At 44.4% G+C, this 13,853-nt stretch overlaps 2 long non-coding RNA genes across 4 annotated transcripts in view; both read left to right on the top strand.

Annotated features, from left to right (window-relative positions):
- The first annotated feature begins 446 nt into the window (after positions 1-446).
- Positions 447-13,853, top strand: part of LOC108495207 — an 86,066-nt gene continuing 72,659 nt past the window's right edge. For all 3 annotated transcript variants that reach the window (XR_001874029.1, XR_001874030.1, XR_001874028.1), the window contains exons 1-2: positions 447-766; positions 3,136-3,266. This is a non-coding gene — a long non-coding RNA (uncharacterized LOC108495207). The remainder of the gene's footprint in view (positions 767-3,135; positions 3,267-13,853) is intronic.
- LOC108495209 lies at positions 7,112-9,691 on the top strand. Its single transcript, XR_001874034.1, has 3 exons — positions 7,112-7,195; positions 7,626-7,780; positions 9,338-9,691. It is a non-coding gene; the product is annotated as an uncharacterized LOC108495209 (long non-coding RNA).

The raw sequence follows: 13,853 nt of genomic DNA, 5'->3' as shown, positions 1-13,853 counted from the left end.
TTCTGCTATAGAATTCAGTAGGGACAAGTATAAAAAGAGGAAGGCAAAAGGAAGAACAACCAGTCTCCTTTGGGATAAGAGTGAGGAGGGCATGGTAATTATCATGCATGGCATAGCACCCAGGGTGTGAATACCAAGCACATCTGAAGATGAAAAGCTAGTTCTTGTTGTCCTTTCTCCCCATGACAAGGGTCAGGACCAAGCAGAAACACGTGACATGGGTCATGTTCATGGCAGAAGAGCAGAAAGCCGCAAGGGTACGTGAGGGCAGTCAGGACTTGGCACCAGGACCCATCACCCGATAAGGAAATGCTGTTTGCAACCAGCAAAAGAAGGCAGGAGCTGGCAGCCAGTGCTGCCTGTTGAAACCAGCTCCCCATCCTTCTGCAGATGGGGTCTGCAGAAAGCAGGAACACTCCTGCAGCCTTCATGCCACTTTCCTTGGAACAAAGTATTGGGGCACCCAGGAGGGTGCACAGGGAAAGCAGCCATTTACTGGTACTGTTATTTGCACTGTGATTTGGTACCTGGCTGGTCTGGGAATACTGGCACCAAGGACCAGATAGTGGTTTGGACTTCTTTTAGTTAGTTAGGGAAAAAAAAGCCAACCAAGGCTGTGTGCAAGGCAGTTTCTGAGCAAAGGAATCATGAGCACCTGCTCTGGCTCTGCCCTCCCTTCTCCTACCACACTGGTTGTGACTGTGCCTCTGCACAGGCATCTAATGGAGCTGGCATCTCATGTTTTAGAGAATAAACCCAAGTAAAGGTAGGAAAATTAAAGTAATTTTTTTTTTTTAAGTGGGGAATAGAGGACAGCACTACGTGTAATTCTACTCGGATTTACAGCAGGATGTTTAGCTTCTAGAGTGAGGCTTACTTGGACCGTGGCCTGAATTTTTTTCTGAGAAATAGACCTTGTTTACAGCTCCTTGGGGAGGGGTGCACATAGTTACTGAGTTTTGCTCTATCCACACAAGAGATCTCCAGCGATCACAGCAAGTTGGTGGTAGATCTAGACCTGGCTCCTGTGCATGCCCTACTCACTAGACTGGTTCTCTTTCCTTAGGGTAGCAACCATGCAGGGTCTAAAAGAACTAAAATACTGAATCACCAGACTTAACCTAAACCCTGAAGCACTTAAAACAAATACCCTATACTACTACAACCATTCAGTCCCACAGCTCCCATCCCATAGATGTCAGCCTCAGGATTGCTCTCACAGCATGGCAGGGCTGCCAAGAGCCTTGCTGGCAGTTAGTCCTTGGGCTGCACTGGGTGGGCTCCTGCTAAGCTGCCTCCCTTTCTACATGTAGGGCCAGAAACCCCCTGGGGATCAACACAACCAACAAGAGGAACCATATGAAGATGAGAGGTCTAGCCCACACTGGCAGCTCATTTCTCACACCCCCCTAAACTCTGATTTGGGTTAATTACCAGACTACCAGATTTCTACCTTAACCACAACCACCTCAAATGAAACCCAGACCCTCATACAGTTTCCCAGAACTTCCTTTCAGCTCAGACACTGCCTCACTCAGCAAGTCTCCGGTCACCTGGTAGATGTACCATGAAATTACAGTTATTACATTTCCCCTCTTCTTTCCCATCCATCTAGTCTGCTTAGGCAGCCTGCTCACCTCTGTTTTGGCAGTGTTATCAGAAAAGCACCCAAGGGTAAATAAGTACAAGCACTAAGATACAAGTGTCAAGATATATGGGGTACCTAATATATCATTTGTGGGTGAAGGTAGCTTGCTTCCCAAACACACATCCATCTCCCAGTAGAAGAAGAAACCAGGAGACATCCAGTTTCCTCTTTTTTTTCCCTCTCATTTTTCTTTACCCTACTGAAGGGCCCAGCTGATTTTTGTCATTTGTCCTTGTTTATGGTGATGGGTAACACCAACCCTTAGCAGAGGGCTGAGAAAAGCACAGTTACTACCTTCTCCCCCTGGCGTCTTATCCTCTGCCTTTCCCGTTGGAACACACTGTGGTATTGTGTCCTGCCCTGGCATGAGTGGCTGCATGGAGATGCCACTGCCATCCAGATAATCAGCGATTATTGCTATGACAGTGTCTGAACATTACTACTCAGAGGAAAACTTGGGGTTTTTATTAGGCCATGGTGGTTTCTGAGAGCACAAACTGGGATTGGGCTCCCTCATCCCCATAGTCCAGACACGAGGAAGTCCCTTGCACCTGTCAGTGAGCCTTATTGCCAGCAGAGAGGAGCTGTATTTGATTATTATTTTTTTTAAACAGCTCAGTAGATCATGTCAGCAGACAACAATGTGCTCACTCCACAAGACACAGAATTTGACAGGCAAAACAACCTGCCAGTTACTTATCATTAGTGCAAATGACTGATTTTTCGGTTCACCGGCAGTTCAGAATAATCTGAAGGTTTTATTTTGAGTCAAACTGAAGAATTTTTTTTTCCAGAACTTTCAGCTCACCTTGATATTTTACATTTCTACTCCAATCTCTTTTAAATAAAACTTTTTATTATCTTCTAAAAACTGGAAGAAAAAAAAAAAGTGGGATGCTTCATTTGATCCAAAACTATTCCTATTAGTTTAACTTCCAGCTTAAAAAAGCTGGGTGGGAGAGGAGTAGGGAGGTTGAGGAGGGAGGGGTGTGTGTATTCAACAGCAAATATTTCTCCCAGTAAAGAGAAAACTATGGTCAGTTGAAATCTCATATTTTCCCTGAACAAAGCCTTCTTATGAAAATTTCAGAACAGCCTTATCCTGCTTTCCCCCCCCTTTCCCTGCCCTCCCCAGTCAGGTTGCAAAGCCCTTCACCCACATCTGTTTTTTGTAGGCTCAGAGATCATAAGTCAAAATGGAAAGAGCTGCTCATTTCCCATCACTCTCATCCCTCACTCCCAACAGTATCCAAGGTCTTTTGCACATCAGTGAATCCCATTCTGCCTCATCCCTGACTATTTCAGCCATCCAGAGCCAGCCTTATGCCATCCACTGGCTTGGAAATAAAAACACATTTAAGAGTCAACCAAGGGGAAAAAAAAAAAAAAGGCAGTAGGTGTGCAGGCCAACCCTGCAGGTGATTCTGCAATTGAGTCTTGGCTCAGGGCAGTAAGCTTTAGTGACTTTTAATTTCCTCTGTCCCCAGGCATCCTGGATAATATCACTCAGATAGCACCGATTCAACTCCTGACCTGGCAGACAGTGCTGGGTGTCCCACCGTGCTCCATTGAGTGCACTAAGCCTCACATAAGCCCACTAAGCCACTGGGCTACTTTGGTGAGTCATTTAATAACACTGAACATGCTTTTCCCTACAACTTTGCAAGGAGGGGAGGAATCTACTGCAGGGAATTAAAGACCCCCAAACAAATTTTAAACACAAATTGAATTTTTTAATTGGACTGGAATGCTGAAGCATATTCAGATCTTGACCTCAAACCAGATCAGGAAGGAGAAGTAGGCAGTCAGTTGTCTCTGGAGGTTTGTAGGGGGTCACAGGTGCCTTTAATAACTGATACTGCAAGTTAATAGCTTGGTTAGGGATGGGAATAGACTAAAGATGATACCAAGGAGTTGAGTTTTAGTCCAGCTTGCTTTGAAACAAAAGCTAATATCACAGGATGATCACAACGGGAACGGGAGGTTGGAAAGACTCATGGATTAGTATATTTAAGCTCTTGCTATTGTAGACCTTCTCTTCTTGTAATTGTGACAATTTTTTTTAAGTTTGTCAAGCTGCATCCTTATGCAGGACATTCATGCATTGATTGCTCCTACTGGGAAGCAATTTCAAAATCTGAATGTTAGAAACTTTCTCCTAATTAGCAGCCCAGGACTCTGTGGTTAGTAAATAATATTCTCCTTTAGTTTTAGTAGCTACTTTTCTCGTCTCTTTAGAGGAAATCCACCAAGAGGGTCCTGACCTGAATAGCAACAAGGAACAAATTATATTTGTTCCAGGCTTAAGAGGACGGGTATCAATCGAATGCTGGATCATGACCACAGTTTTAGTTGATGCCTATTGATCAGTTGTTGGTTACCCTGAAAAAAAAGAAGTGTTGAACCATTATTTGGTAGCTGCACTGCTACCTTGCACTGACTTTCATTTTATCCCAATTCTCTGCCTCAGCTGCACATGGGTGCACATTTCCAAAGGTGTCAAAGTTTGCTGAACCAAGCTGAAAGTTTGCACACAGCTTTGAGAATTGCAGACTCCAGGCAGGATCTCAGATCTAAGTCTCCAGTTCATCACCTGCTGAAGGATCAACAAAAACATATTTGTAATTGTCTGAGAGCCACTGGGTTGCAAAGTACTTAAGCATTTGGCTGCTACTGAGAGTCCTACTCTGATGTTTATTCAGACCACCCACCTCTCCAATTTGCAGACAACAGGAACCAGGAGCATTTGGCATTTTTGAGCATCTTCGATCTGTTAACTGACATTTTCTGAAGATGAAAACCTTTGGGTTGACTGCCCATGAGAGAAAGCCCCCTAACCCCCAGACAACTCCTGCATGGGCCTTGGCAGTGGGCCCAGACAACGTCAACAAGTTTTGAGCATGACTTATAGCACTATCTGAGACAGTGAAGAAAGCAGAAACTCCCATGACAGCATTCACATTCAGGTCTTGTTGATGAAACTACCAGTCATTAATGCCAAAAACAGCAGAGATTATTTTTTACCATGTGGGCTTCAAAATTCACATCAACAGGCAGAGTAGCATCTTTCACATAGTTCCTTAAAACACCTCTATGCCACAAGCCTATTCCTCACACCCACCTGGCAGCAGGCTCGCCCATGGCAAGGCACAGCTTCCTCCTCATTTCATCCTCCTCCAACACTCCCATTTGCGTTTTGTCCACTTGTTGCATCCTGTCTAATTCCTGTTCAGGCGTTCATCAGGGAGGGGAAGGTTGTTTTTGCTACTTGCCTGTGCTGCACCCAAAGTAATGAGCCCAGAACCTTTATGTGATCTCCTACCTGATAGTCTGATTTAAGGTGGGACTACAGGGAAGAGTTTCCTTTCTTCAGCCTTGACAACCAAGTGGGAAACATACAATTTCAGCAAAACAAAGATAATTGGGAAACCTGCTTCAGGGTCTGTCCAAAACATTTAATTTGACAAGCAGCATTCTAGCATTCTTGGAGTTACTTAACTTTGCCCTCCCTCTTTCCACACTTTCAAACCAAAGTTCTGCACATCAAAAATATCCTTTTGAAACAGAAGTCAAAATGCTGTCTGCAAGCCATGGGAAAATATTTGATGTCAACATCTCTATTCTTCCCTTGACCAAAACTCAAACCATATTTGACACTAAGGAGCAAACAGACTGGGCCTTTCAGAAGCAATTTTGGGCCAAATTTACTACTCATTCACAAACTCTAGTCACCTCTTCATGCAAAGCAACACAACCACAACTTCAGGTCATTTGTGACCTTGGCCTTATGCAAAACAAATGAGAGCCTAATGCTTACAGATTTTAAGTCCTAATCTGCAAACATCCAAACCCTCACTTTGTTTGCTCAGTATTAAAAAAATATGGGTTTTACTTTCTTTTTTTCCTTGCGTCTCTTTTCAAACAAATCCTTCCTGCCTTTGGACAAGCTGACATTGTGTGTGTCCTTGAGTGTGTTCAAAAGCAAGGCAGAGCGTTCCTTTCTCATTACATGGCTTGGCTTATCAGCCCAGAAGAGGTTTGGGTTTCAGGTGTGGCTCTGTGCCAGGTGCGACTGGCCACACACCATTCACACAGCACCAGAGGCAGGGGTACCAAGCATAGATAGGCTTACAGACCGTTCTTTATCACAAGCACCAGGAAACTCTGCTCTCACCTGCTGATCCTCACAGACAAGCAAACAGCCTGTAGCCTCAGAAGATGGATCAGGAGGAATTAAATTATATTTAACAGGTTGATTGAGCGATATGATATGATTTGCCCACAGAAAGCAGGAATAGATCCTCAGCTGTATTTTTGTTTCACTGCTCACTGCTCTATAGCCACAATCCATAGAGAAGATAGGCTGGTAAAACTGGGGCAAGGTATTTGCCTCTTCTAGTGTGTTATCAAGGGCATTAATGCAGAGATTTTACCTCTGAAAGTGGACTGGAAATTATTTAAAAGAGAGAGACCAACAAGGAAATTCCTAGACAATGTAATGAGCTGGTGTGCTAGATTATGCCACTGCAGAGGGTCTGCATCCTAGGATACCCATAAAAACAGGACTACCTTGGATCCATGGGGGTGTCCTCTTATTGCACACAAGTAACAACAAACTGATAACTCAGCTTTCACCTTTTAATTTTGAAACTGAATACTCTATTTACATATAAATGTTAAATACTCTACATGTGAACATTTTTCTTTATTATCTCATAGTGAAAATGGACTCCATATGCTGTCTGTCTGTTCAACAACCCCAAGACCTTCTACCATTCTTTCTTGTGCCACTTTGCGTTTATCTAATACTTTATGAAGTTACTCAGAGGTTACTACCAGAATCATTCAGAACATGCATCTTCAGTAGGATTTGTAATGAACAGTCCACATCTCTTCCACCAGTGAATCATTAAAACCCATGCTCTAGTGTTCTTCAGTTGCCCAAACAGTTGTCTCTTTGACTGGTTGACATTGCCAAACCAGCTGGAGTGTATTGAAAAGTGGTGCCTCTTGCCAAGAAGGCCTTTCTCCTAGCAGACCAGCTCTTGCAAAAAAGATGGAGGGGTGGAGATGGTAGAAAGAAGCAGTTCCTCTGGAGATGTGGTGCGTGTAAGGAGATTGCAATCTTTGAGAGGGCAGTGCAGCCACTGGTAAGTTTTCTAAGCTCCTAGTAACCCTTGCACTCGTTTAAGTGTCTCTGTACTCTGGAGAAGCTGCAAACATTTGCAGGCTCTAGGTAATTCCTGAGCAGGTACCATTGGCTAGTTAATTATGCCCTGCAGCTCTTCACTCACAGAATTAATCCATAGCCCTGAATTCACAGTCTGAATTCATTCCCCTGATTCACAGCCTGGACAGAGTTCTTACAACAGGGGAATCTCAGGTGCCTGGTGCTTCTGGTGCAAATTTTCAGGTGACATGCCAGTTTAGCAACACCTTCAGGATTTGCCAATGTTTTCACAAGAGGAGGTCCTGAGTGCTGAGATGGTTACCTAGTCCCTTCCCACATCTTGAAGCAGATTTAGCATTCCCTGAAGCATTCAGCAGGTAAAGGAGCTCAAGTCACTTTTTATACAGTTGGTGATATGGCTGTCCTGATCACAGGGGCACAGCATCCTGCAGTCTTAGAGGTGTTTACCATTGCAGTAATCCCACAAGTTGGGACACTTGCTATTCGCATTGTACTCCTAGGGAACTGAGTGTAACTTGCCTGAGGCAGAATGTGAAGTCTGGGGCAGAACAGGGAGCTGAGCACAAGTCCCTGAAATTCTTGGCAGGCACTCCATGCTCAGGCCATCCCAATGGCCTGTCATATTTGTGAAAACATCTGGCAGGGCGTTAGGTGGAGTGTCTAAGATTTTAACTTGCTTGAGCATGCATGGAAGTGCCAGCCATACCTAAGTGAGTGAATCTGCTGCAGCAGGATGGATGGGATGCCATTGCATCACAGCCCAATAACATTCTGCAAAACCCTCAGGAAGAGAACCTGGTGCCAGGCACGGGATTGGCAGGCGAACTGTGGGCAGCCAAGGAACCTCTGCACAAGCAGAATCATGCAACACCTGATCCAAAGCCCAAAGCAGCCATCGTCTCCAACACGCTTTGAACACGCTTGCTCACTCAACACCAGAGGTATTTGAGAGAGATCTGTTTTGTGTGTGGCAATGTCCAGCTGGCAAGAGATAACTATTAGACTTTTGAAGTGCCCTGCACACGCTCCAAATTAAGCAAACCCTGATTTTAAGGCATAAATCATAGCACAGTGTTTTCTCTTTTAAGATGAAGCTCTTTCAAAATCCAGCTTCAACAAAGTGCTCAATTTAGGGTGCAGAAGCACTAACATGAACTTACTAGCAATGCTCCTTGAGACTTTGAGATGCCCCCATTCATTCAGAGATCAGTCAAAACATGATGATGCTCCATCTCTTTATGACTTCCTGTCTTGGGGCTTTGTTTTCTCAGGACAGTGGTGAACATGGGATGAAAATCCTGTGGAAACTGATGGAAAGCATTGAAGCACACTTGGGCTCAGCTCTCCAGCAGCAGGGCACTAAGCACCAGGGTGGGATTTTGCTTTTTATTTTACAAAGATAAAAACCCTGCCTGGAGTTTGTACAGCTGGGAGATGAATGGAGTCAGTGCACAAAAACCACCCACCACTGGCAGCAGCAGAGAGATAAAAGTTGCTAGAATTTGATTGCACCCATTATTAAAACTTATCTTTAACCATCTCTCTGTCTATTGATTTCTAGCCAACTATTAACTAGCAATGACCTTAGTGGCTTGAAAATAACTTGGGAAGTCAAGTAAACAAAGGGGAGCCCAGCTGCATACAAAGAACCAAGATATTTGCGGAGACCCTCTTTGCTTCTGCTCATTGCAATAAACTTGTGCTGAGTATTTTTCCATTTAAACATCTGAGTCAATGATCCAAGAAGCTGAGGGTGTGGACAAGCAATTGAGTGTACAGAGGAGCAGAAGGAAGGAATAGGAGTTAATTGTAATTGTGTCTAGAGCCTTGAATTTCAGTAATCTCAGGCAAATTCAGAAGACAAAGGTTCAAGTTTTAAGAGCTTAGCTCCACTGGCTGTAAGCTTTCATGTATATTAAGGAGAAACATTAATTATACACAGGTCAATTTGAGTTTTTCAGGACATAGCATTATACTGTATCTAGTGCCAAAGAAAGCCACTTTTTGTTGTTTAAAAACCTGACAGAAATTGGCAATAGGAGTTCTTTTAGACTGAGAAACCAAGTATTTCATCATACTCCTGTGTTTTATCATCCAAGCTATTTCAGGCCTCATGATTCGTCTTTTCATTATCTAAGAATTTTCACCCAATGTCTTTTCCCACTACCAGCACATCTACCTCTAGCTGTACAGGGCTTCAAGATTCCCTCATAAGCACCATGACCTACACCTTAAGCCAGCCCAGTACCCACAGCATCCTCAAAACTCTCCCCCTTCCCAATACACTCAGCTCTTTTCCCATGTCCTGAAACTATCAGGTGGGGAAGAAGCAGCATTTACTGTGGTTTGTTTCAGGCTATTTGTGCTCTAACTGGACAGTCATCCAGCTGGCCAAACAGCACCTATAACTTTTGAAAACTCCTTGAGTCTTGTACACAGAGCATACTATTGCCTGACCATTGATTTTCAAGAAGGATTATTTGTGTTTCCTTATTTAGGTGGCTGATCAGCAGGTTGTACAATTCCTGAAAGAATACAATAAAAATACCAGTGTTACTATTTTGACAATAGTTAACATTCTTATACACCACATTCTACACTACCTTGTTTTTGGCCTTGCTTAGTATTATGGTCAGAGCAGTAGTACCTAGGAAAGTCTCAAAATCTTGGAAAAATATGGCCAACATGTGAGCCTGTTGATTTAAATCCCATCCTGGATCCAGTAGCAGATCTGTGTGTTAGAATAAAGTGAAACATGCAAAACAGGGCCAATTGTGGTGACTATACAGATCAAAGTGGGAAATTGCAGAGAGAAATGTAGGATCCATTGGGTTTCAAAAATCAAATGTAGGTCTGTTTCTCCTTTACGGAGAAAGGTGGGGGCATTCGCATATCCAAGTTTACACAGGGCATAGTCAGATATAATGGAGCAAGAAAAGCCAATGTCTCTTTAGTCATAGTCCCACACCACAGCAAAAGCTCTTGCAAAATTCTGGTGGTTCCAGTTTATGGGGAAATCCTTTAGAAGAAATTTGCTTGTGTGCTTTCTCATTCTTGCCATAGGCAAACCAGGACTGCAGGGGCAGCATAAAGGAAGTCATTTGAGGCCAGAAGAGGAAGATATCCAAACTCATCTTAACTTTGAATCCTAAATAGAGCTCTAAATATTTTGGCGATTCAACCATCCACACAAAGGATTCTTCTTGGACTGACACTCAGATGATCCACCATACATCCTCTTCAAAGAATTTTTGAACCTTTTGACTCAAATTGGTCCCGTTCAAAAGAGTGGTAGAAATTTCAGAAACAAGAAGTGCCTACAGAATTTGGCAGAACCCATAGAGGAGTGGAGGTAGAGATACAGAGGAGTTTCTGTGGAAAGGCACATGGTACACAACCCTTAGGGAATGAACAGCCGCCTGGCCAAACAGCACGTGTGTCCTGGCTGGCCAACCAGAGCTTGCTCAGCTCTGTCCCAGCTATAGCATTACGTTATCTTCCGTGTTGGAGAGTCACAGGAAGAGCAGTGTGAAAAGAGCTGGGGTTATTATGGTAGAAACAGAAGTAGGATGAAAAGGCCAAAGGACGAAAATCCACAGGAGACTTCAGTAACTCTGGTGTTCAGGAAACAACAAGGCTCTTTCCCATCCCTTCATCTTCTTCCTGTGAAGGGTGAGATTACCCACCCTAAAGGCAGGAAGACACATACACCTCCCTCACCAGAAGAGGCATGGCATTATAATAGCAGGGCTATTTTTTTCCCCAGGAAAAAGAATGAAATCAGCTATTTACACTGGACAAATTACAAGCTCTGGAAAGCACATGAGGCACACAAAGAGAGCAGTTGTATCACAAATAAATATGTGGTGGGGGGAACTTATTGATTAGCTTTGTAAACGCAGTTGCCCAATCAATAGCAATTTCTGGAAATGCCCGGTACTTATTTGGTACAGCTTTTACAATGAGGATAAATAATAAGAGTACTTACGGGGCACATCTCCTGACACCATTGCCGAGCCCTGTACAACACAAAACCAGAACATGGTACAACAATTGCACAAGCCAGGACTAATCCCCTATACTTCTAAAAAAAAGAAAAATCACAAGCACAAATCCAAACACAGCCACACTATCAAAATAAACAGCTGGATCCCAAAGGTATCTAGACAAGTTCCTGCTGTTCTTGCTGTAGATGGCTGGCGTTGGACCCAGGACGGTATGAAACTCACCTGTTCGTTATGCCCAGTTGGGCAAACTATGTGTCCCCCAGGATCCCTGCTGGATGGGAGTACACAGATCCTCCCCTCCTCCTTGAATGACCAGGATAGCCCTGAGAACAGTAAAAGCCCCAGATCTTGGAGGATTAAAAAAAAAAGGCACAAAGCAATTTGCCAGAAGTGTTTGCCTGACACATCTCCTCCATGCCAGCACCAGCCGCCCCCCCCACCTTGGAGACTTCGTTTGGACACGCTGACCTCTTGCAATGCCTTGCTCTCTAAGGGAACCCAGCAGGGCAGGGTCCCAAAGCAGGCAGGGCCCCAGAGAGATCTCAGCACATGCTGCTGGCACAACAGCAACTCAGCAAGGGGCATGGAGGTTGAACATTTCAGCAGTGGGGTTTCAGGGAGCCCCTTGTTAACCCTGACCCAGGCTCCTGGATATACCACAGCCCTGTGCTAAAAGTAGCACCTGATGGGAAGAAGGGAAAATCCACCTCAGCTCCCCAGGGACTTCTCTGCTTCCCTTCTTCACAGATAGGAAATTTGCTCACATTGTAACATGAGATCATAGCACAGGAAAGACTGAGGAACCAGACGCTCGTTTAAGCTGCAGCTTTTTTACTGCAGCTGCCAAGGATAACGATGTTTGCATGAAACGTGTTTACAGATATCGCTCATAGCCCTCCATTGAGGTGGCCTGTGCAAGAGCCTGTGACCAGCTCATCATAACAAAGACTTTCACCCACCCTGGCTGCTTCCCTCTGAAAAGGGTGAGGCAGGCAGTTTTCACATCCACAGCACCCAACGCTGCCCATGCAACCACTGGCTGGAGGAAGAGAGGGAAAGGGGTTTGTAATAAGAGTCCCTCGTATAGTTTTTGGTGCAGATTGCTGCCAGCTGGGTGTGAGAGGACAGGGTAGCTGTTCTTCTCACTGGACGGAGCCCAAGGATGTTTAACTTTTCCCATCAGCACACCCTTCCTTGAGAGGTGTCTCAGGACACAGATGTGTTGGGCAAATGCTGAAACCTTGTCTTCCCTACAGGAGAAATGTCATTTACTCCATCCCATGGTGAGGGACTCCATGGGACTGTGCTGGTTTTTGAATCACGGCAGGATGAGAGGAGTTTATGTGGAATAGGAATGACTCATTTTTCTGTTCCTAAAATGTTGGTATTACTCACCAGAAAAGTCCCCACATATTCTGAGGGATTTCAGTGCTTTTTGTCTTTCATTAACAGCTCATCTTGTTTGCTTCCTCATCACAGCATCCTCCTAATAAGAACTTCCTGCATCCTTTGTCACCACCTCACAACATCATCGTGGCAGCCAAACAGCCCATGGAGGCTGGAAAATACATTAGGCAGCTACTGATCCCTTTGTCACATAGAACAGGCCACGTTTGCCTCCATGACTTCAGCCCGTGTTCACCACCATGGTTAGATGTGAAGGTTGTGGGTTGCATGGATTTTCCTTGTGACTCAATGCAATTTTCATTTACAGTCTAGAGCCGCACATTCCTTGCCAAAGGGTGCATAAATGAAAGCCTTCAGGTACCTTGCACAAACAGGAATGGTACCCTTACTTGAATTCCCATGTCTTCTAGGAGGGAGTGCATACATGCTACTTTTGGGTCCTGACATAGCCAGTACAGGGAATTAAAGGCATAGCTAAGTTATTTCAGCTCTTTGTGCCTACTTTCCCTAGCTGTACAACATGTTTTATTTGCATTGACCTTGAGGCTAAACATAAATATCTAGGCCTGGAGTTGATACACACAAAAGACTGTACAAAGATAAAGAAAATTTCTTGAAGACCTGAGAAGCAAAGAAAGGGAATACATTTAACTTAGGATTGGTGTGGGCTATGTCTCCCCTTCTCTTTCCCTCCATCCTACAAAATCTTAAAATTGCTTTTCTTGCTTTTTGTTGTAAATAATTGATGTGTGAAGTGCTGACTCATAAGTCTGGGGTTACAGGAAAGGAAACTTTGTTTCTTGGTTAAAAAATCCATTTCAGAGCATAGGCAGCTTCCTTCGGGGCTGACTGGCAAGCCCTTGGCCACATAGCGCGCCCTGCAGACACAGACAATCCACCTCTGGGAGGTCATTCTGCAACAGGGGAACCCAAGCATTGCCCCACTAAGACTCTATAGTCCAGTCTGCATGAAATGGAGCATAGCAGAGCAAGAAGAGTTTGTGCTGGGGCTGCAGTGTCCCCATAGACGGCAGACCAAATTTTGGACTTCCCTAGATATTGCTGTACCAAAATAACAGTGAAGAGTGTCCCCAAAGCTCAGGACTTGAGGCTGCAATCTTGAGCATAAACCACTCACCATATAAAGGAATAGAGGAAATATTATCTGTACGTCACAAGAGAGAAGACCTCTTAATTTTTTTTCAGCACCTGACCTGCACTGATTTCATAGAATCATAGAATCAGCTGGGTTGGAAGAGACCTCCGAGATCATCAAGTCCAACCCATGACCCACTACCTCTGCAGTTGCTAGACCATGGCACTAAGTGCCACATCCAGCCTCTTCTTAAAAACCTCCAGGGACGGAGAATCCACTACTTCCCTGGGCAGCCCATTCCAATGTCTGATTACTCTCTCTGTAAAGAAATTCTTTCTAATATCTAACCTAAACCTCCCCTGGCACAACTTGAGACCATGCCCTCTTGTCTTGCTGATAGTTGCCTGGGAAAAGAGATCAACCCCCACCTGGCTACAACCTCCTTTCAGGGAGTTGTAGAGAGTGAGGAGGTCTCCCCTCAGCCTCCTCTTCTCCAGGCTGAAC

The sequence above is a fragment of the Lepidothrix coronata genome, unplaced genomic scaffold, assembly GCF_001604755.1.
Source record: "Lepidothrix coronata isolate B3197 unplaced genomic scaffold, Lepidothrix_coronata-1.0 Scaffold29, whole genome shotgun sequence".
NCBI lineage: Eukaryota > Metazoa > Chordata > Aves > Passeriformes > Pipridae > Lepidothrix > Lepidothrix coronata.
This window is presented reverse-complemented; position numbering and strand designations above follow the sequence as displayed.